The following is a 22710-nucleotide window of genomic DNA, read 5'->3' on the forward strand; positions in this document are numbered from 1 at the left end:
GAAATAGAGCAAGGCTGTAGTTCACCCCATTGTACGTGATCATCTGGCAGGGGAACGTTTGTAAAATTCAAAGAGAATTGTCTTCAGAAAATACATTTTGCTTAAGAGATTATTCCAGGGTACCTGCAAAACTGTCAGAGGAAATTAGATTCTCTGCAAATAGCAGTCACTTGAATTTCTACTTTATTTCTAGAGCTCCCCTCTTTAACTCCTATTTGTTGTGTCTTTACAGCACCTCCTTTCAGAAAGGCAGTTACGACTCATCAGACCGTGGGAAGGCACCATACAGAGATGATAGAGCACTTCAGCAGATGAGGAGTTTATACAAGCTTGCTGGGGCATCTGTGCAAGAGCCCAGCCCTTCCTGCCCAGCTATTTAAGGGGACCCCAAGAACAGAAGCTGCTTAACCCACTCGGTATCTGTAGTGGGGGAAAGCAGTTTCTCTCCACCAAAATACATGTGTACGTCCTAGTCCCTTAAAAATGTACATGTGACCTTATTTGGAAAGTAGGTCTTTACTGATGTTAATTTAAGGATCTTGAGATGAGATTGTCCTGAGCGACCCAGGGCAGGGAGGGCTAACTCCAAGGACAAGTATCTTTGTAAGAAAGAGAAGAGGAGAAGACAGACCCGTGGAAGAGAAGGCCACGTGAAGACGGAGGCAGGGACTGGAGAGATGCAGCCACCAAGGATGCCAAGAGCTACCCGCAGCACCAGACAAGGCATAGACAGTCCTCTAAAGCCTTCAGAGGAAGTGAAGCCCCGGCGACATCTTGATTTCAGACTCTGGCCTTGAGAACTGTGTGAGAATAAATTTTCGTGGTTCTGAGAGCCCAAGTTCACGGTCATTTGTTACAGTGGCCCTGGGAATCTCTCTAGTAGCCAGTCTTGCTCACTGGTGCCTGAACACTTCTGCAGCATCAGTATTCCCCAGTCCCTCCTGCTGCTTCTTTCCCCCCTAGACTATCTTCAGACCCCCCACAGCAGCCTCCTCGTGGACTCCCTGCCTTCAGCCTTGCCCCCTCCAAGTCAAGACCACTACCTCTGCAAGAAGTCAGGAAGAGGACTTCCCTGGCAGTCCAGTAGTTGAGAATCTGGATGCCTGCCAAGGCAGGAGACACAGGTTCAATCCCTGGTGCAGGAAGGTTCCATATGCCATGGGGCCACTCAGCTGGTGCGCCGCAACTACGGAGCCCACGAGCCACAGCTACTGAGCCTGCGTGCTACAGCTACTGACGCTCAAGCATCTAGAGCCTGTGCTCGGCGACAGGAGAGGCCACTGCAGCGAAAAGGCCGCTCACCACGGTGAAGAGTAGCCCAACTCACCACAACTAGAGAAAGCCCGCACGGAGCAGCAAAGACCCGGTGCAGCCACAATTAATTAATTAATCTTTAAAAAGATGTCAGGAAGCGTTTCCATAATTTCTGACTGAAGACTGATACCCTCCTTCAGTCAATGGATGGAAACCCAATTATGGATACTGGGATAACTCAAGGTTCTCAGTCTGATGTCTGAGGCTTCCCGGTACTTGGCCTCAGCTTGCCTCTTGCACATTATACCTGCCAAGACCAAGTCCCTGAACACTCTCTACTCCAGCCAGGACTATCTTCTCCCTTGTCTGTCAGGTAAATACCTTTCAAGACTCTGCTCAAGTGTCCTTTTCATTTTCGAGAACTTCATTTAGTCCTTCCTTCTACCTCTACTGCCAACTCAAGAGAACTTCCAGACCTCATGGAAGCTTCCACACCTCATGGCCCCATTGTCTGCAGCCCACACCTGAGATGCAGCATCTACCGCACCTAATTTCCATCCACGTGTGTGTGACTCATCCACTTCCCTGTTAGCCTATGAGCTCCTTCAGGCCTGGGTCCATCCTTATCTGACTCATCTTTGGATCCCAGCCTAGTACCTGCACACACAGAGACCCAACAGAGAAGTCGGCGGGCAGGGGGAGACATGGCTATGTGAATGAGTGCACCAACTAGCAAAGTACCAAGTGAACCAACAGATGGATACAGCTCAGAACAGTTTAACCTAAGTCTTAGCACCAAATATGTTCGCACCAAACTTAGGGAAAGATCTCTGTTATACCTTGTTGAAAGAGGAGTTAAATGCAAAAGGGGTCAGGACTCAAGAGGAATAGCTGGGAGTTACACACATGAATTCTAGGTGGCGAATCAAAAGTTGGCTGAAGATAAATACATCATAACAAGACTGGCATTTCATGGAGCATCCCAGTTTATAATCCCTTTCGTATTCTTCAAGTCATTTACTCCTCTCAGTGACCTGGTGAGGTGAGGAATTACTATCATTATCTATATTCACAAGGAAGAAAGCCAGAGTCCAGACAGCTTGTGGACAAGGTCTCCTAGTCAGTGACGGACGAGTGAGGATCCCAGGACCTAGGTCTGTACAGCTCTTTAGGCCATGTTCTTTCTGTGTGGGGTCCACCTGGCCTCTGCTTTAAGTCTCAGACTGTCCATCAAGCACTTGGAGAAAAGTGAGCAGCAGTGTGAACATCTGACTGTGTCCATGTGGAACCCAGAGACACACACAGTTTGCCTGAAAATGACTGACTGATAGGATGGAGACTGACAAGTCATCATCCGCTTCTGGTGCTGCTGACGACTGGTTAGTGTGAATATTGTGTTGATTCCCGCTAGATGGAAGAAGATGTCACATCGTTAATGGAGTGTCACATGTGTGCTTTTGCCTAAAGGAGAATGCTCTTTTGACTGTTGTTGTTGTTGTGCTCAATTTTCCCCTCATTTCACAGCCACAGAAAACAGAGAAGATTCAGCAGAAAGCATGACTCTACCTAGGGGCGGGGTGGAAAGGCATCCTTCTGATTTCTTCCCTTCTTTCTTGACCTGAACAACCAAAAGCCAGCCAAAATGCCAGTGGAAGTCAGAGGATGGGCCTGAGTTCTGAGAGCAGTCAAGCACTATGGGCTCCAGACCAGAGCTTCCGAATCCAACAGCCACCGCTAGAAGGTGTTCAGAGTCCAACCAGGGCCGCCAGGCTCTCGGCTGAGTGACACTCATCTCTGCTCAATGAAAGATGCTTGAAAATACAAACAACAACAGATAAGGCTGTTGAGCACTTCACTCTGGACGATGGAACGTGCTGAGTAAACACTTCACCTTCCTGTAAGCCAGGCAACCACCCTGTGAGGCAGGGACGGATCCACCGTCACAATCTGAGAATTGTGAATTCTCCAAAACTTTGAAAGCCAAAAGATCTTTCCCTAAGTTTGGTGCAAACGTATTTGGTGCTAAGACTTAAAGGTTAAACTGTTCTGAGCTTGTTTACAGTTTTTCTCTCTCCTTCTTAATGGTCATATCTGTACTTCTGCTACAAAAAAAAAAAAAAAATCAACAGACTTGGTTTTGGGGTGTGATCCCAGACCCTTCTAGGAGTGTTCTTTATTTGACTATGTATGGACCATGACTGCGTGACTGTGTATGCACACTCAGTCATATCTGAATCTTTGCAGCTCCATGGACTATAGCCCAACAAGCTCCTCCATCCATGGAATCTTCCAGGGAAGAATATTAGAGTGGGTTGCCATTTCCTACTCAAGAGGATCTTCCCAACCCAGGGATCGAACCCACATCTCTTGCATCTCCTGCTCTGGCAAGCAGATTCTTTACCACTAGCGTCACCTGGGAAGCCAATGCCTTCCTAAACGGTAAATCTAACTTCAGAAACACATTTGGCCCCAAGGCTACAGATAAGTGGTTGAACATTTGTTCAACCCAGTTTATATATAAGGAAACAGGCTCAAAGAGGCTAAAGAACTTGCATGAGGTTACACAGCTCAAAAAACAGTAGATGTAGATCTGGAACCAATAGTCTTTCCCCAGAGCTGGTGTGGTTGACCACTGGGCTCTCCAGCCTCTGACAGATGCCTTTCCCACCATCTGTGCCCAGCAGCTCAGCCTCTGCTTTCTCCTGGGCTGGAAGGCAGGAATTGCCATCTCAGCTGAGCTGCAAGATGATTCCCAAAAGAAACAGGATGGTGTTTAAAATGCTTTATCAAAGCAAACCCTAGGATAAAGACACGTGTTTCAAATCTTGAGCCAAATGCAATGACACCATCAGTCATAATTAGGTAACTACCCGTCAAAGATCAGGATCTCTACTTGAGTGTTTATGCTGAGAAGCAAAGAAAGACATCTATCATTTTGCTCACGGCCACCTCACACCAAATTATCACATGACCCCCATCCTACAGAGGTCCAATCAGTCCCTGGAGCCAGACAGTTGTTCAGTTCAATCGCTCAGTCATGTCCAACTCTTTGCGACCCCAGGGACTGCAGCACGTCAGGCTTCCCTGTCCATCACCAATTCCTGGAGCTTACTCAAACTCATGTCCATCAAGTCATTGATGCAATCCAACCATCTTATCCTCTGTCGTCCCCTTCTCCTCCCACCTTCAGTCTTTGCCAGCATCAGGGTCTTTTCCAATGAGTCAGCTCTTCACATCAGGTGGCCAAAGTATTGGAGCTTCAGCTACAGCATCAGTCCTTCCAATGAATATTCAGGACTGATTTCCTTTAGGATGGACTGGTTGGATCTCCTTGCAGTTCAAGGGACTCTCAAGAGTCTTCTCCAACACCACAGTTCAAAAGCATCAATTCTTTGGAGCTCAGCTTTCTTTATGGTCCAACTAATCCTGGCTTAGCCACTCAGTGGCTGTGAGACCATGACCAAGTTACTCAACCTCTCTGTCCAACAGTTTCTTCAACTGGAACATGGAGTAAAAATTATACCTATATCTCAAGAGTTGCCATGAGGATTAAATGAGTCTGCATTTAAAGCACTCAGTATAGAGCAAGTCCTCTAGTAGCCTTTGATTCCTAAAAAGATAATGACAGAGAGAAAGACACTTTGCTTCACACTTTAACTTCTCTGAAATTGGAGTCCTTCTTGCCATTGATATGTAATTTCAGTACAATATTTATGTTGTTGTTCCCAGAAAGCTGCAATTTAACCAATGGGGCCTCTTTTCTCTTTACCACATCCTAGAATTGAGAGAATATGATAAATAATACTATTGGGAAAACTAAATGCATTTTTCCTTTGTTCTCAAGAGAAAGACTTGAGACAAGAGCAGGATATAGATTCAAGCTGTGCTCGCTGCCTCTCTGCAGAGAGGTCACACTTTTCCCTTCACAGGCAGATGAATTCTAAAACCAAACACCAGGCTGAACAAGTCTCCCTTCCAGAGAAAGAGCTGAGCAAATTTTTATTTGCATTTCAAAACTCTTAACAAATGGCTGCAATCAACTACTCAGGAATTTTCCTAATTAGTTTTACTCTGTGCCTCTGTCACCTTTTGGAGGAAGCCAAAGATTTAACCTTCAAATTTATCAGCAGTACATGCCAGAAAGTATTTCAAAGAAGAGTCAACGTGTGTCTGGAACCTAATTGCAGCACCTAAAAGCATCGGAGGATTTTTCAGTCTTCGAAAAGCGCGTCCCCACCCCCTGGGAAAACTAGTCTCAAAACTCAAAGTTTCTTCAAACCATGTATCTGAGAAAAATGTTAAAACATATTTATCCATAGAGGCAAAGAAATAAAATCATAAGAATAAATAAATTGTAAATTTGATGCCTCTCCCCTGCTTAAAAATCCTCCAAAGACTTCCTACTCTACTTGGAATAAAATTAAATTTCCTTACCGCAGTTTTCTGGGCCCCAGGTGACCTGTCCCCTACCCAATTTTCTCAATATTTCTCAATATTTTTCATTCTACTCTCCCCTTTACAGACTGTATTTGAAACATATGTCTTTTTTTTTTTTCCTTTCTTTTCCTCAAACACATCAAGCACAGACCTGCCTCAGCGTCTCGGCATTTGCTATTCTGATGCCCCCCTCCCCAGCTAGCAGGCATGCAGGGTATTCACTATACACGGTCAACCGCAGCAAAGAGGTGCCTTTTTCTAATGCATACAAAAGAGCCACATGAGCTGCCAGCCATCCTGCCTCCCTGTGATGACTCATTCATTCCTGAAACAAGTGTTAGCTGAGCACCTACTACAAGTCAGGCCCTGTCCCAGGCGCTGGCATTTTATAGCCTTGAACCAGATAGACAAGCTTTCTGCCCTTCGAAAGCCCATATACTCGCGGGCTGATACACACAATTCAGCGAAAAATGAATAGGCAAAACATCCAATAGTTACCAGAGTGTGAAGACAATTTTACTTGGTTCTACTATAGTGACCGGATGGCTACTTTAGATTGGGTAGTCAAGGAAGACTTCTGGAGGTGGTGATATTTATCAGTATTTTGAGATCTAAATGGCAACAAGGAGCCATCAACACAAAGAATTTGAGTTAGAGGGGGAAGGCAGGGCATTCCATGCCAAGGGAATCCAAGGTGTGAACTCTTATATAAGACCTCAAGGAGTGAACAAGCTCTGGGTTCTAGAAATAGGAAGTCAGAGTATGGCTAAAGAGCAGTAACCAGTGAAGATTGATGAGGTGAGGTTGGACAGATGGAACCTGGGCACGTGGGACCCGGTACAGAGTCAGAATAAAGCGTTAGGATTTTATTCCCGGTGAGAAATGAAACCATCCAAGGTTTTAAGCAGGGAGTGTTGTGATCTGGTGTATATTGTGGAAAGACCATTCTCTAACTCAGAGCTCTCCAAAAGACCTTCTTGCCATAATGGACAGATCTTACATCTATACTGTCAAACACAAGAGCCCCTGGATACATGGGGCTCTAAGAATCTAAGAGCCTTTGGAAATCCAAAAACCTTTGGAAATCCCCTGACCTCACCCCACAGACCACAAGCCAATCGGACCCCAGACCAAAATCTCCTGACTTAACGCTCAGGAACTTGTGGTCTACCTAGACAATAGGGACCAATCAAGAACCAACACACAACCCTTTGAAAGAAAGTGACCAATCAGACGTTCTCCTACCTAGAAATCCTTTTTTTCCATGTATACTCCCTATATAAGCAATGTAATCCAAAACCCGGGGCTCCTCCTTATAGCTGCTGCGTCGATATCGGTGGGAGCCCCAGCTCGAGCTTGGTAATAAAAACTCTCTTGCTTTTGCATCGGATATCGGCTCCCTAGTGGTCATTGGGAGATTTCGTGACTTGGGCACAACATTTGGGGGCTCGTCCGGGATCTCCCACCGGCTCCACGGGAAGCCCGATCCGGAGAGTCATCTGCAGCCGGTAAGCTTTTTTCTGTCTTTCTTTTCACTCCTGGTAGGGCCTGGTATCTGAGACCGGTATATGACTCAGGCAGACGCACCGGAGAGTCACCGGTGGGGGTCGTTGGGAGACGTCCCCGACCCCGGTGCGGGGGGACGGAGTACCCCTGTTCTCTGTAGACGATAGCGGGTCGCTCCCGCTGAACAGCCAGAGGCCGTCGTATTAGGTTTTACCTCCAGACTCCCGGAGGTGTATTTCTCCTGTCTGTCTGTCTGTCTGTGTGGCTGTTCATATTGTCTGTGTTAATTTACCAACATCTGACTGATCCAGGGACGATGGGGCAACGCCATTCTAGCCCCACACCTCTATCCTTGGTTATTGATAATTTTAAGGAGGTCAAGATGCACCCTCATGACCTCAGTGTAGAAATTAAAAGGAATAAATTAATCACTTTTTGCAGCACAGAATGGCAGACCTTCCATGTAGGCTGGCCCTCAGAAGGCAACTCTGACTTGGGAACTGTACACCGAGTCCAAGATATCATCTTCTGACCGCGGATCAGACACCCTGACCAAGTTCCCTTTGTCAGCACATGTGTCTCCTCGGACAATTCATTTCCGAGTCTTAGACAAGAGCCCAGTTTCAGGCCCTGGAAGGGGTCCCTCTTCCTGCAACAAATGGCGACTCTGGCGGGGACTCTTCTTCGCGGAGACTGACATCCTAACCACTCGGGGTACTCAGGGGCCAGCTTGCCTGCCAATGGACCAGACCCAGTGGCTGCAACTGGGACCCTTTTGTCCCTGGTCTCCTCCTGACGCGGACAACTGGCCAGAGTGCCCCAACCGGTAAGGAACAAGAGACTTTATTGATCTCTCTCCCCTTCTCTCTCTGTCTCCTCTCCTTAACCCTTCCTATCCTTCCCTGTTTTTCTAGTCCTGGACGAAGGAATCTGGTCGAAGGGCCCTCAGCCTGAGCTGAGGATTGGAGACTGATCACCTCCTCTTGGCAGAGAACTCGAATTCTGGTTCTGATTTCTGGTAGGGCCGAGTTCCAGTCCTCCCTTCTCTGGAGGCCCAGGGAAAAGTCCCGTAATGCCTGGGTATCTGTAGGTGGCAGGAGATGTCTGTAAGGCCACCCCTTTTGCCCCCCTCTCCTGCCTCCTCTCCCTTCTTCTTTCAACCTGGCTTCCTTTCCTCCCTTGAAATCTTTGATGTTAATACTTAGATCTGAAGTTCTGTGTCTCTATAGGAGGTTTTCTGAGAGACTGTATTTTTGAATTTAAGGGCTTCCCTGGTGGAGCCGAGGTTAAAGCGTCTGCCTGCAATATGGGAGACCTGGGTTCGATCCGTGGGTTGAGAAGATCCCCTGGAGAAGGAAATTTTGCTTTGTCTGGTCACCATGTGGTTTAGACCTGCCGCCATTTTGTTAGAACTTGATTTTCTTTCCTGTGCCTTGAGACCAGGGCTCTCAGGAACACTTATCTAGACCATCTCTAACTCCTGACACTGAGGAAAAAAGGAAAAAAAAAAAAAGACTTGAAGCTAGATCTTGCACTGTGTCTGTCTAAATACGCCTTGGTATGTCTCTGTCTCTGGGTAATATTTTTGAGGTTAATTTGTATATGAGCTCTATTTATTTGGCTTAAAAAAGGTAACCGCTTACAAATCAAGTAATTCTAAATTAAACAATAAATTCCAGGTTCATGTGAACTGGGAAATATTCAACGTTAAATACCTGATATTAATGTTTGTTTGTTGACCTATCTAATATAGACATGTCTTAGAGTAATTAACGTTAAGTAGAATATTTTCATTGTACCTAGGTTTAATATAAGTTAAATATTATACCTGTTACAAGTTTGTCAACAAGGAAATTAGAATCAACTAGGTCCAAGATGGCGGAGCTGACTTCACTAGACCTTGAGCCTACGCCCACTGTGACATGTCACAAGCTAAGTGATACATCCAACAACACTGACTAAATCTGACCAAATGCTCTAAACCCTTTTAATTGATCTTTTGGATAAAACTTCCCAAGTAAAACTCTTTTGAAGTTCTTTTGATCTCTAGCTAACTTTGGGGTGCTTCAGAGGGCCCCTGGAGCATCCCAAAGAAAGACATTAAACTCTGTTTATTTGGTTGGTTAAATTACATGGAAAATATTATCAAATGAGTAATAAACCCACTCATGTTATAATATATGGTAAAATAACTAATACAGATATCCTAGAAATTATATGGAGTTTTTAACATTCTGATATGTCCTGGTATTTTAATGGAAAACCTGATGACTTCACAAACGTTAGCAAAAGGACTGAATGAACCAGTGAATATGCTTATAACTTTTATGGTTTCTATCTGAAAAATTATGGGTTTGAATCTTATGTTTTCAGGGAGTAGGGAAAATCTTCCTCTCTAATTATGACAATACTTTGGTTAAATTAAACGCTATAAACAAAACAGTTATATTTTCTATCTGACTCCTCCAAAAATTGGAAGTTCTTAGGTTTCCAGTAAGTTTATCAAATGAGTTAGGAAGGTTATCTCATGGGTACAAAAATTTCAAGAAATTTTTGAGACCTTAAAAGGGAAGAGTTCACCTAGATTTGTTAGGCAAAATCTGTGATAAGCCTTTGGTGTGAGTTTCCCAGCCCTGTTTTAAGTTCAGTCTGAGACTCTATAAATGTTTCAACAAAATAAAAAGCCTATAATCAATTATGGTTATAAAAATCATCAGACTAAAATTAGTGAGAACAGACCTATTTTGCAAACAAACTAGCCTTAATTTGGTTATATTTAATAAAAATAAGGGTAACTTTAAAGAGAAAAAGATATTTCAAAATGTCAAACACCAGTTTGTTAATGGTGGTCTGCATCTAGTAAGACTCATCTCTTAGATAGTTCTTTGCTGTTATGTGCTACTAATGTAAAATTTAATTGAATTCTTGAAAAACACCCTAAGTTTGTTTCTGAAGCTTATCTCAGTAATCTATCTTTGGATGAAGATCAGATGCCTCATGACCTGCAACCAGGACTGGAAAAAGACCAAATTTAAGGGACTGTCTCCAACATAGATGGAAGGACTTTTTAATCAGGAGAAACTACACTACACCAGGATGAGAAGATGATGACATCAGAGGTAGACAGCTTCCCCAAGATGCTGGACCTGATTCATATGATCATTTATGTTTTCTTGACGTCTTAGACCTTTGCATATAAGTCAAATGCTTTTCTATCATAGGCCTGATTCTATGCTAGTTTTAAAAATCAATCCAATTGTTGGGTTTGTGGCCAATTACCTGTGTCTAGTTCTGGGTTACCCTGGTAAATTTCTCTACTACCAGACGCTAACTGGTTGGCCCTGAGAAAATTTACTTAAAAAATTAAATCATACTAAAGATAATCAGTCTAGTAACACTAGAAAACTGGGCTATGTGCCTTATAGATGGTGCCAATATATAATTACCCTGGAAGATAAAGATTCTACAAGGCAGACTAAGTCAGATGAACTGAAGATATACTGGGCTACATCTAATGGAAGTTCTTAACATAAGTCTTACTTGTGACTTTACTAATACTGCTGGCTATGTTATTTGTATTTCACCTGTTTTACAAAATTGCTGTTTCTTACACTGTCAAATATGTGTGTGAGGCCTCTAATAGAATAATATATAGTCCCATATGAGATCGATGATGGTAACAGTGTAACTCTAGATATGGCAAGAAGCAACAAGAGGGAATAGTTTCCTGGACCAAAAAGCTAGGAAGACAGGTGGTCCAGAGAATTCTGGATACTGTTTTATGGCCTAGTCCAGCAACAGCACATTGAGTGGCCTGTCAACAGAATCTTTGCCAAACCTGAGAATGGACATTCTCAGCACCATGGGATAAAATGGTCATGAAGTGCCCCCCTCATAATCATGGTCAAGTTTATGAGCAGAAGGGGGCTCTGCCAACTGAAGACTGACACTCGCCATCTACATCTATGAAGATTAAATCATGGCCGCTGCAACTGCTGAATTTGAACGCCCCTGAAAGGAGTTCAGGGTGAAAATCAAAAATAAGGCACTCGGTGCTCTGGAAAAAACTAGCAGAACAGGTCTTCAGATAGTTAGATCTTTTCAGGAGAAGATTTTACAAGTCCCAATTCTTGCAACTTCTCGACCTAGAGAAACACTGACGTCATTAACGGTGAAATCTGTTTTGGCTATTAAGGAAAAGTTTACAATTAAAAGTCAAAATAGAGTAGCTATGGTTCAGATATCCTGGAAAATAACTAGGTGATGCTATGGGTGTACTTTCAGATTAGACCTTGTATTGCTAAACACTTGAGTTTTCTGAGTTGTGTCAGGCTTGGATGCCACCATTTTCAAATCTATGTCTGCTGGAAGCTAGTAACATTACTTTTTATAAAACTAGGCAACTGGCTACATGGCTACAAGTCTCCCTGAAGTGCCAGGTCCAGACTGAGTTTCAGGCCTATTCTTCTAAAAAGAAATGAGATTTATTTTGTCTACTAAATTCCAGTTATCACTCCTCCAACTACTTCTAATTGGGTCTGTTACACCAAAATGGCAGACCAAGGGATTAAGATTTTAATCATACAAGACTCAGATCTAGAACTTGGAACTCAGAAATACTTCCGATTCAGTGTCTATACTCCAAGCTGGGGCAGTCCTATGTCCCATTTTGACAGGAAGTTATTACAGTCATAGTTGCCTAGTTCCCTAAAATTAAAACTGAGTGGGACTCTGGGGCTCTGGAGTACAGATCTGTTCTGTGTTCTCCATTTCTTATCTGCAGGATATAGACTTTGTTCAGCCTCCTTGACCTTCCCTGAACTCTAAAACTTGGATTCAAACAATTGCTAATCAGGGAAGGGAGGGGATACAAAAACAGAAACAATCAAAGGTTGGTACAGCCTTCAGACAGAGTCCTGGTTCCTACTCAAAGAAATACGCATAACAATGTCTTTGAGCCCCCACCCAGGTGGAAGATGGTAACTTCAGACTGAACACACGATTCCTGGAGCACAGCTCTGTTGCCTCACCGCCAACGCATCAGAAGGGATCACAAAGCCTGCAACCGTCACCCCAAATGTTGCCTTCTGTTTCCAGGGACCAGAGATGACCATCCTGTTAGGTCTCCTGTTTGGCCCTTGTCTATTTCATCTCTGAGAGGGGCCAACTAAATTGCTGTTACTACAAGGGTAGAAGCTGGTTTCAGATGTGGAAAACCCCAACTTAGATCAGGTAGAGAGAAAGACTTCTGCTCTGCTAGGCAGGCCTATGCCCATGCACAGCAGGAAGAAGTTACAGAAGAAAGAGACCTCCGCCCCAATTCCCAAAAAGTATCTTGAGTATGAAGTCTCTCAGGGGTCCTACGTGCTGCGTTAGGGGAAGAACGTTGTTTTTATGTGAATCACTCGGGGGTAGTCAGGGAGTCCCTGGCCAAGATAAGAGAAGGGCTGAGTCAGAGAAAAAGAGAAAGAGAAATGTCTCAAAATTGGTTTGAATCCTGGTTCAACTCATCCCCCTGGTTCACAACTCTCATATCTTCCTTGGTAGGGCCCCTGATTATCTTGTTACTGCTACTCACCCTCAGGCCATGCTTACTGAACAAATTGGTGGCCTTCATTAAAAGCTGCATCAGCTCATGGTGCGCAGATCCCAATATACGGCCTTACCAACGGTCCCCTTGGCGGGAGACAATATAAAGCTGACCCCAGACCCATGATTGGGTCTGTCCTGGATCCTGGAGAAGGGGGGAATGAAGAATCTAAGCTACTCCATTTTGTTAACAGAAAAACTCCATTTTGTAAGGTTCCAGGAAAAGAGCCTTTGGAAATCCAAAAGCCTTTGGAAATCCCCTGACCTCACCACACCGCCCACAAGCCAATCGGAACCCAGACCAAAATCTCCTGACTTAACGCTCAGGAACTTGTGGTCTACCTAGACAATAGGGACCAATCAAGAACCAACACACAACCCTTTGAAAGAAAGTGACCAATCAGATGTTCTCCTACCTAGAAATCCTTTTTTTCCATGTATACTCCCTATATAAGCAATGTAATCCAAAACCCGGGGCTCCTCCCTATAGCTGCTGCATCGATATCGGTGGGAGCCCCAGCCCGAGCTTGGTAATAAAAACTCGATTGCTTTTGCATGGGATATCAGCTCCCTGGTGGTCATTGGGAGATTTCGCAACTTGGGCATAACAGCTTCTGAGCATTTGAAAGGCAGACAATGTGATTGAGAAACTAAATTTTTCTATTTTATTCTATTCTAATATCAATAACCTCAGATATGCAGACGACACCACCCTTATGGCAGAAAGTGAAGAGGAGCTAAAAAGCCTCTTGATGAAAGTGAAAGAGGAGAGTGAAAAAGTTGGCTTAAAGCTCAACATTCAGAAAACGAAGATCATGGCATCCAGTCCCATCACTTCATGGGAAATAGATGGGGAAACAATGGAAACAGTGTCAGACTTTATTTTGGGGGGCTCCAAAATCACTGCAGATGGTGATGGCAGCCATGAAATTAAAAGACGCTTACTCCTTGGAAGAAAAGTTATGACCAACCTAGATAGCATATTCAAAAGCAGAGACATTACTTTGCTGACTAAGGTCCATCTAGTCAAGGCTATGGTTTTTCCTGTGGTTATGCATGGATGTGAGAGTTGGACTGTGAAGAAGGCTAAGCCCCGAAGAATTGATGCTTTTGAACTGTGGTGTTGGAGAAGACTCTTGAGAATCCCTTGGACTGCAAGGAGATCCAACCAGTCCATTCTGAAGGAGATCAGCCCTGGGTGTTCTTTGAAAGGAATGATGCTAAAGCTGAAACTCCAGTACTTCACCTCATGTGAAGAGTTGACTCATTAGAAAAGACTCTGATGCTGAGAGGGATTGGGGGCAGGAGGAGAAGGGGACGACAGAGGATAAGATGGCTGGAAGGCATCACTGACTCGATGGACTTGAGTCTGAGTGAACTCCAGGAGTTGGTGATGGACACGGAGGCCTGGTGTGCTGCGATTCATGGGGTCGCAAAGAGTCAGACACGACTGAGTGACTGAACTGAACTGAATGAATGTAAATGTATATGCCAACACAGAGTTGGTAGCTACTGCATTGGTCTATCTACCTGAACTGCTAGGTGGAGGATACAAACAATTCAGGGGTTAGGGATTAGGGATCCTACAACACTCTGTGACATGTGTGAAAGTGGCTTGGTTGTGTCCAACTGTTTGCGACCCCATGGACTGTATGGTCCATGGGGTTCTCCAGGCCAGAATACTGGAGTGGGTAGCCGTTCCCTTCTCCAGGGGACCTTCCCAACCCAGGGATCAAACCCAGGTCTCCTGCATTGCAGGTGGATTCTTTACCAGCTGAGTCACCAGGGAAGCCCTCTGCAGGGTTGTAAATCTGTGTGTAACCTATAGCTGGCTCTCTGTAGCCGAGGTTCCTCCATGTACACAATTCTGCATCAATGGATCCAACCCTGACAGCAGATTCAACCACGACCAAGAAGTACTATTCATGTATTTACTATTGGAAAAAACTCTGCATGCAAGCAGACTCTTGCATTCAACCCCATGTTGCTCAAGGGTCAAATATAATTATAAGAGGACAAGAGGAGAAGCAGGAAGATTTATCAGGAAGCTCTTACAGTGGTCCAGAGGGGAGGTGACGATTGGCAAGTGGAGGTAGAGATGGAAGGAGGTGGCAAGCTGGGAATATCTTTCAGGGGTGGAGCCAGGAGGGTGAGAGAGAGAAAGACAAAGTGAGGGATCGAGATACTCCTAGATTTTTGGTTTAAGCAACTGAGTGGATGGTGGCATTGTTTTGATATGGACAAAGCTCAGAGAGAAGCAACTTTAAGGGAGGAAACTAAAACTTAACAACAGCAAAAATCTTGATTCCTCTCCCCCAACTCTTCATGACACTTGGGCCTCAAATGTCAGCTCCAAGGTCACTTCCTCAGAGGCTGCACACAACACCCGCCCCTTCATCACTCTTTCCCTTAGGGTCCTGATACTTTTCTTCTCTGCGCTTACTATTTGCAATTATTTGATTAAAGCACTGTCTCCTTGTTCTCCGAATTGTAACTCTCTTCACACAGGACCTCACCATCCCCCTCTTGCCTGGAATGATCTGTGGCAAAGAGCAGGTGCTTCAATATGTGTGGAATTCACTTAAGACACAGGCACAAATATCTTTACTTCACAAAAAAACAAAAGCCAGGGCTGAAGCCACAAAAGGTACATTTCCAGTGTGAATTTTTACAACATGAAAGAGTAGAAAACGTGTAATCACATACCTGCCCCAGGTATAAATGGATAAATGCTGTTTGGGGTTATTTGCCAGTATTCCTTTCAAACAGAAAACTGAGAGTAATCTCCAGGTAACGATCCAGCTCCTCTGACAGGCGCAAAAGAGAGAAGCTTATCAGGTAGAACATGATTCCCAGTTCTTTGGTCTTGTTTCTCTTCACCAGTTATTGAGGAGAGGGCAGAGAGTGTGGAAAATTAAAACAGGTAAATCCAGGGCTGCCACTTTTAGAGGACAGAACATCCTTGAGTGTTACCTGCCCTGAGGAGCAGGATCCATCACCATCGCTCACCTACGTGCCCTCAATCGGCAGCAGACTGTATCCTGGCTGAACAGGTGTTACCTGGCAGGGTGCAGTGGTGGGAGCTGGGGGTGTGGGGAAAGCATTGCAATTAAGCAGACAGTGATTTGAACTGAGCTGTGCAATCTTGACAAAGTTAAGTAGCCTCTCTGGTCTTTACTCCCCACCTCCCTGCCCTGCGTATACATTAGGACATCTTACACTTGCTGTCGATCAAGATTTTTAGATATTTTGGGGACCTGCCTGGCAGTCCAGTGGTTACAAATCCACCTTTCAATGCAAAGGGTGCAGGTTTGATCCCTAATTGGGAAGCTAAAATTCCGCATGCCTCATGGCCAAAAAAACCAGAACATAAAACGGAAGCAATATTGCAAGAGATTCAATAAACCCTTTTATTCAAAAAAAAAAACAGATTTTTAGGTATTTTCTCAGCAACTTCAGGTAAGCCACATCACCCAAAACCTTTGTGCCCCAGAGCAGATCTTGATCTTTGGCCACTGCAGCAAGCCAGCAGGATTGCACACAACTTTGTCATTATTGCTCACCTTCTCCTTTCCGCACAGACTTCATTCTCTCTGTACATGCACTGCACCTTGACACACACACTCACACACAATTCCACACCCGCAGACACACGCAGAGCTCTCGGCAGCTGCTTTCATTCTACCCCGACTCACAGTCGTGAGAACACATTCCCTTTTCCTCTTCACAGGCTCCCAAAATGAGATCGTTTCTGCTAAAAGCAATCCTAAGCACTGGGTGAACAACTCCAGAAAATTAGTACAAGTCCCACTAAGGCCGGAGACAGAGAGGAGAAAAATCTGTTCAATTACGACTGGATTCACATTACCCAGAAAATGGAACACGTCGCTCATTTTTCTCATTAATTCCAATTCTTAACAAAAATGAAAACAAATGCTATTCCCAGCACCACTCGAAATGGTCACTTTCTATTTGCCATCAGCAATCACTCCAACTCAAGAATGCACCGTTTTCTTCACTTTCTGAAGCATGATTCCTCCTCAGAGCTGCTCCAACACCTCGATTTCCAATGGAAATCATAGACAACATTAAAGAAACAGCTAGAATGTATTAAAGATTTAACCATGAGTCATTACAGACATTGAAAGCAGGTGTAACTCTGCCAGCCTTGAGTCTGATATATAGACATTTCAAACAGGGAAATAATTTCAGGAATATCTGATACAGAACAAAGAATAAGAGACAGAAAATATCAGATATGGACAACGACATTGTTTGCCATTGATTCAAAAGTAACTGAAATGAATAACTGTTCTATCTAATATCCACTGAATAAGATGCAGCCATTCAAAGCTATTTTTACAAAGAGTTTTTAATAACATGAGGAAAGTGCTTATTATAGGGTCAAATGAAAAAGAAAGGAAGATGCATGACAATACATACAGCATGATTTTGATTAAATGAAAATGCACAGACAACCCAACAGGGAAATACAAGAAAATACTAATAATGTTATCTTCAGGTACTTAGAAAATATGTGTCCTTGTTTTCTTAGTCCTTCTGATTTTCTGTATTTTCCAAACTTTGTGGTATTTTTTAACAAAACCCTTGCACTCAGAAAACATTTATTTTAAAATAGTTTATCTGAAATCTTTAAACTCTTTTCATTTTGTGAGAATTGTCCTTGTGGCATTATGGTGTTTGAGGAAAGAAGACAGAGTTGACCCCAGGCTCATATGTACCCCCAGTTTCTAGGAGAATTAGCTAAGGATCCAAGGGGACTACAGATAAGTGGGGAGTCTAGCAGCCTGGCTATTTCCCAAGGAACCCAAGAGAATCAACACAGAAGGCTACAGTACCCACAATTATACTCCAATTTGCAAAAAAAAAAAAAAAAAAGAAGGGAACTGACTTAGATGTGATCTGAAAACACTTGGTCTTTCCTGTCCCACAATGCCTACATTCTCTCCTGCCCTTTACACAAAATTCCGGCAAGGCTAACGTTATCATACCCATTTTACAGATGAAGAAATGAACACACAGAAAAGAGAAGCATCTTGCCAAGGTCCCAAGTCAGTCATCTACCAACGTCTGGATGCAAATCCACGTTTGCTGATGCCAGTGATCAGACCCTTTGCATTACCCCACGTGGCTTCTCTTATCTAGACGGAAGTGATTAAAAGAACTGTGTTTGATAATGGAGCCAGCAAAGCACCTGCATGGTACCTCCTGCCACAGGTACCCAAACTCTATGGATTTCATGCAGACAAGTAACCATATTTATGCTTTACCCCCTCAGATTCCAAAAAGGACACAGGGTTGGAATGAATTATAAATCAGGTGCGCATCTGTATTATCTTCAAACAATGGTTCTTACACAAGGAAATACTAAATCAAAAGATATGAAGATGCCTAAAGGCTCTTGATACATATTTCCTAACTTTCCTTTAAAAGGACTCTATGAGTTTACACATCCATGAACATGTTATACAAATAACCATTTAGTCACATGTCTGCCATCACTTGTTCAGTCACTACGTCGTGTCTGACGCATTGTGACCCCGGGGACTGCAGCACGCCACGCTTCCCTGTCTTTCACTAGCTTCTGGAGTTTGCTCAAACTTATGTCCATCAAACTCACTGTCCTCCCTGGAAACTGCGACTATACAATACTGTCAAACTAACAAGAGAAAACAGAAAGAAATGTCTGAGTCCATACCCCAGCATGATATGAGCTGAACATGTCCATTCAAATTTTCAACCATAGTAATGCAAAGGCTAGACAACCAGCCCAGTTTAGTCTTTTGGAAAAAGGGTAAGTGGCTATGGCTAAATAATTAGGAAATCCCAAATAGACAAAAAACTGTAGGAGAAGGACTTCCCTGGTAGTCCAGTGGCTAAGACTCCACACTCTCAATGCAGGGGGCCAGGGTCTGACCCCTGGCCAAGGAACTAGATCCCACATGCCACAACTTAGAGTTTGCAAGCTGCAACGAAAGCATGATGATGCGACATCAAAGATTCCACGTGCTGAAACTAAGACCCAGACCAGTCAAATAAATAAATATTTTTAAAAACCATAGGAGAGTTCAAAGACTAATCCAGACCCTAGATTCCAAATCCAAAATGCCAAACAGATCAGCAGAGAGAACAGAGAACCCTAAGTAATACTTACTGAAGGTCTATTGAGTGCCATGTTCTTGACATATTCTGAATTAGCCCTTAGAAACCAACTTTGCAAAGCTATACTTACCTTCATTCTATAGACAGGAGGAAAAACGGTTCATAAAGTTCCACAGGACAATGAGCCACTCAACCCAAACCCAGACCTCATCTACCCCGAATTTCTTGATTCTTTATCATTCTGTTTTTATTCTACATCTTATTTCCATATTATTGAATTAGGTTCTCAGATTTTAAAAGAAACGCTTGTTTATTACAGTAAATTTTTAAAAGAGTTTGCAAGTTTTTATTAAAGAGGAAATTAAGAATTGCCCATAATCTATCATTCAAAGATAAAAACTGTCTACTCTTTGGTTTATTTTCTTCCATTCATTTATGTATGATTATATATAATTTTGGAGAAGGCAATGGCACCCCACTCCAGTACTCTTGCCTGGAAAATCCCATGGGCAGAAGAGCCTGGTAGGCTGCAGTTCATGGGGTCGCTAAGAGTCGGACACGACTGAGCGACTTCACTTTCATTTTTCACTTTCATGCATTGGAGAAGGAAATGGCAACCCCCTCCAGTGCTCTTGCCTGGACAATCCCAGGGATGGGGGAGCCTGGTGGGCTGCAGTCTATGGGGTCGCACAGAGTCGGACACGACTGAAGTGACTTAGCAGCAGCATATATAATTTAAATAAACTCATTAATATAGTGCATATGAATGCTAGTTTCACTTTAAAATTTTAAAGAAACAATTTAAACTTTTGTATTGTGCTGAAAATTCTTTTTCCCAGCACAAAAACAATGTTTTTAGAGAAAAAAACATTATTTTTTATATTTTACTGTTTTTTGTCGGTTTTGGTTGTTTTTAAATCAATAAGCAATCTAGGATCACCATTAGTGTGAGACTTTTCACATGGCATTCAATAGTACTTGAAACTATTATTTTTTATATCTAAACCTAATTCCATTATATGAAACCACATAATTATTTTAGCTACTTTGTATTACAGGGGGTTGGTAGGTGCCCAATATGCTGCTGGAGATCAGTGGAGAAATAACTCCAGAAAGAATGAAGGGATGGAGCCAAAGCAAAAACAACACCCAGTTGTGAATGGGACTGGTGATAGAAGCAAGGTTCGATGATGTAAAGATCAATACTGCATAGGAACCTGTAATGTTAGGACCATGAATAAAGGCAAATTGGAAGTGGTCAAACAGGAGATGACAAGAGTGAACATCGACATTCTAGGAATCAGCGAACTAAGATGGACTGGAATGGGTGAGTTTAACTCAGATGACCATTACATCTACTACTGCGGGCAGGAATCCCTCAGAAGAAATGGAGTAGCTGTCGTGGTCAACAAAAGAGTCCGAAATGCACTACTTGGATGCAGTCTCAAAAACGACAGAATGATCTCTGTTCCTTTCCAAGGCAAACCATTCAATATCACGGTAATCCAAGTCTATGCCCCGACCAGTAATGCTGAAGAAGCTGAAGTTGAACAGTTCTATGAAGACCTACAAGACCTTCTAGAACTAACACCTAAAAAAGATGTCCTTTGCATTATAGGGGACTGGAATGCAAAAGTAGGAAGTCAAGAAACACCTGGAGTAACAGGCAAATTTGGCCTTGGAGTACAGAATGAAGGGGGACAAAGGCTAATATACTTCTGCCAAGAGAACGCACTGGTCATAGCAAACACCCTCTTCCAACAACACAAGAGAAGGCGCTACACATGGACATCACCAGATGGTCAACACCGAAATCAGATTGATTATATTCTTTGCAGCCAAAGATGGAGAAGCTCTATACAGTCAGCACAAATAAGACTGGGGGCTGACTGTGGCTCAGATCATGAACTCCTTATTGCCAAATTCAGACTTAAAGAAACTGGAGAAAAACCACTAGACCATTCAGTTATGACCTAAATCAAATCCCTTATGACTATACAGTGGAAGTGAGATATAGATTTAAGGGACTAGATCTGATAGACAGAGTGTCTGATGAACTATGGATGGAGATTCGGGATGTTGTACAGGAGACAGGGATCAAGACCATCCCCATGGGAAAGAAATGCAAAAAACCAAAAAGCTCCTCTGAGGAGGCCTTACAAATAGTTGTGAAAAGAAGGGAAGTGAAAAGCAAAGGAGAAAAGGAAAGATATAGGCATCTGAATGCAGAGTTCCAAAGAATAGCAAGGAGAGATAAGAAAGCCTTCCTCAGCGATCAATGCAAAGAAATAGAGGAAAACAACAGAATGGGAAAGACTAGAGATCTCTTCAAGAAAATTAGAGATACCAAGGGAACATTTCATGCAAAAATGGGCTCAATAAAGGACAGAAATGGTAGGGACCTAACAGAAGCAGAAGATATTAAGAAGAGGTGGCAAGAATACACAGAAGAACTGTACAAAATGATCTTCATGACCCAGATAATCACAATGGTGTGATCACTCACCTAAAGCCAGACATCCTGAAATGTGAAGTCAAGTGGGCCTTAGGAAGCATCACTACGAACAAAGCTAGTGGAGGTGATGGAATTCCAGTTGAACTATTTCAAATCCTGAAAGATGATACTATGAAAGTGCTGCACTCAATATGCCAGCAAATTTGGAAAACTCAGCAGTGGCCACAGGACTGGAAAAGGTCAGTTTTTATCCCAATCCCAAAGAAAGGCAACACCAAAGAATGTTCAAACTACCGCACAATTGCACTCATCTCACATGCTAGTAAAGTAATGCTCAAAATTCTCCAAGCAAGGCTTCAGCAATACGTGAACCAGCAACTTCCAGATGTTCAAGCTGGTTTTAGAAAAGGCAAGGAACCAGAGATCAAATTGCCAACATCCACTGGATCATCAAAAAAGCAAGAGAGTTCCAGAAAAACATCTATTTCTGCTTTATTGACTATGCCAAAGCTTTTGACTGCGTGGATCACAATAAACTGTGGAAAATTCTTCAAGAGACAGGAATACCAGACCACCTGACCTGCCTCTTGAGAAACCTGTATGCAGGTCAGGAAGCAACAGTTAGAACTAGACGACTGGTTCCAAACAGGAAAAGGAGTATGTCAAGGCTGTATATTATTACCCTGTGTATTTAACTTCTACGCAGAGTACATCATGAGAAATGCTGGGCTGGAAGAAGCACAAGCTGGAATCAAGATTGCTGGGGGAAATATCAATAATCTCAGATATGCAGATGACATCACCCTTATGGCAGAAAGTGAAGAAGAACTAAAGGGCCTCTTGATAAAAGTCAAAGAGGAGAGTGAAAAAGCTGGCTTAAAGCTCAACATTCAGAAAACGAAGATCATGGCATCTGGTCCCATCACTTCATGGCAAATAGAGGGGAAAACAGTATAAACAGTAGCTGACTTTATTTTTCTGGGCTCCAAAATCACTGCAGATGCTGACTGCAGCAACGAAATTAAAAGACGGTTACTCCTGGAAGGAAAGTTATGACCAACCTAGACAGCATATTCAAAAGCAGAGACATTACTTTGCCAACAAAGGTCCATCTAGTCAAGGCTATGGTTTTTCCACTGGTCATGTGTGGATGTGAGAATTGGACTATAAAGAAAGCTGAGCACTGAAGAATTGATGCTTTTGAACTGTGGTGTTGGAGAAGACTCTTGAGAGTCCCTTGGACTGCAAGGAGGTCCAACCAGTCCATCCTAAAAAGATGAGTTCTGGGTGTTCATTGGAAGGACTGATGTTGAAGCTGAAACTCCAATACTTTGGCCACCTGATGT

General features: G+C 43.3%; 1 protein-coding gene across 6 annotated transcripts in view; it reads right to left on the reverse strand.

The window, feature by feature from the left end:
* The window catches only part of PTPRT (protein tyrosine phosphatase, receptor type T), a 1156023-nt gene that overhangs the window by 913611 nt on the left and 219702 nt on the right, over window positions 1-22710 (reverse strand). The gene's annotated exons all lie outside the window — the stretch shown is intronic.

This window comes from Capra hircus, chromosome 13, assembly GCF_001704415.2.
Source record: "Capra hircus breed San Clemente chromosome 13, ASM170441v1, whole genome shotgun sequence".
NCBI lineage: Eukaryota > Metazoa > Chordata > Mammalia > Artiodactyla > Bovidae > Capra > Capra hircus.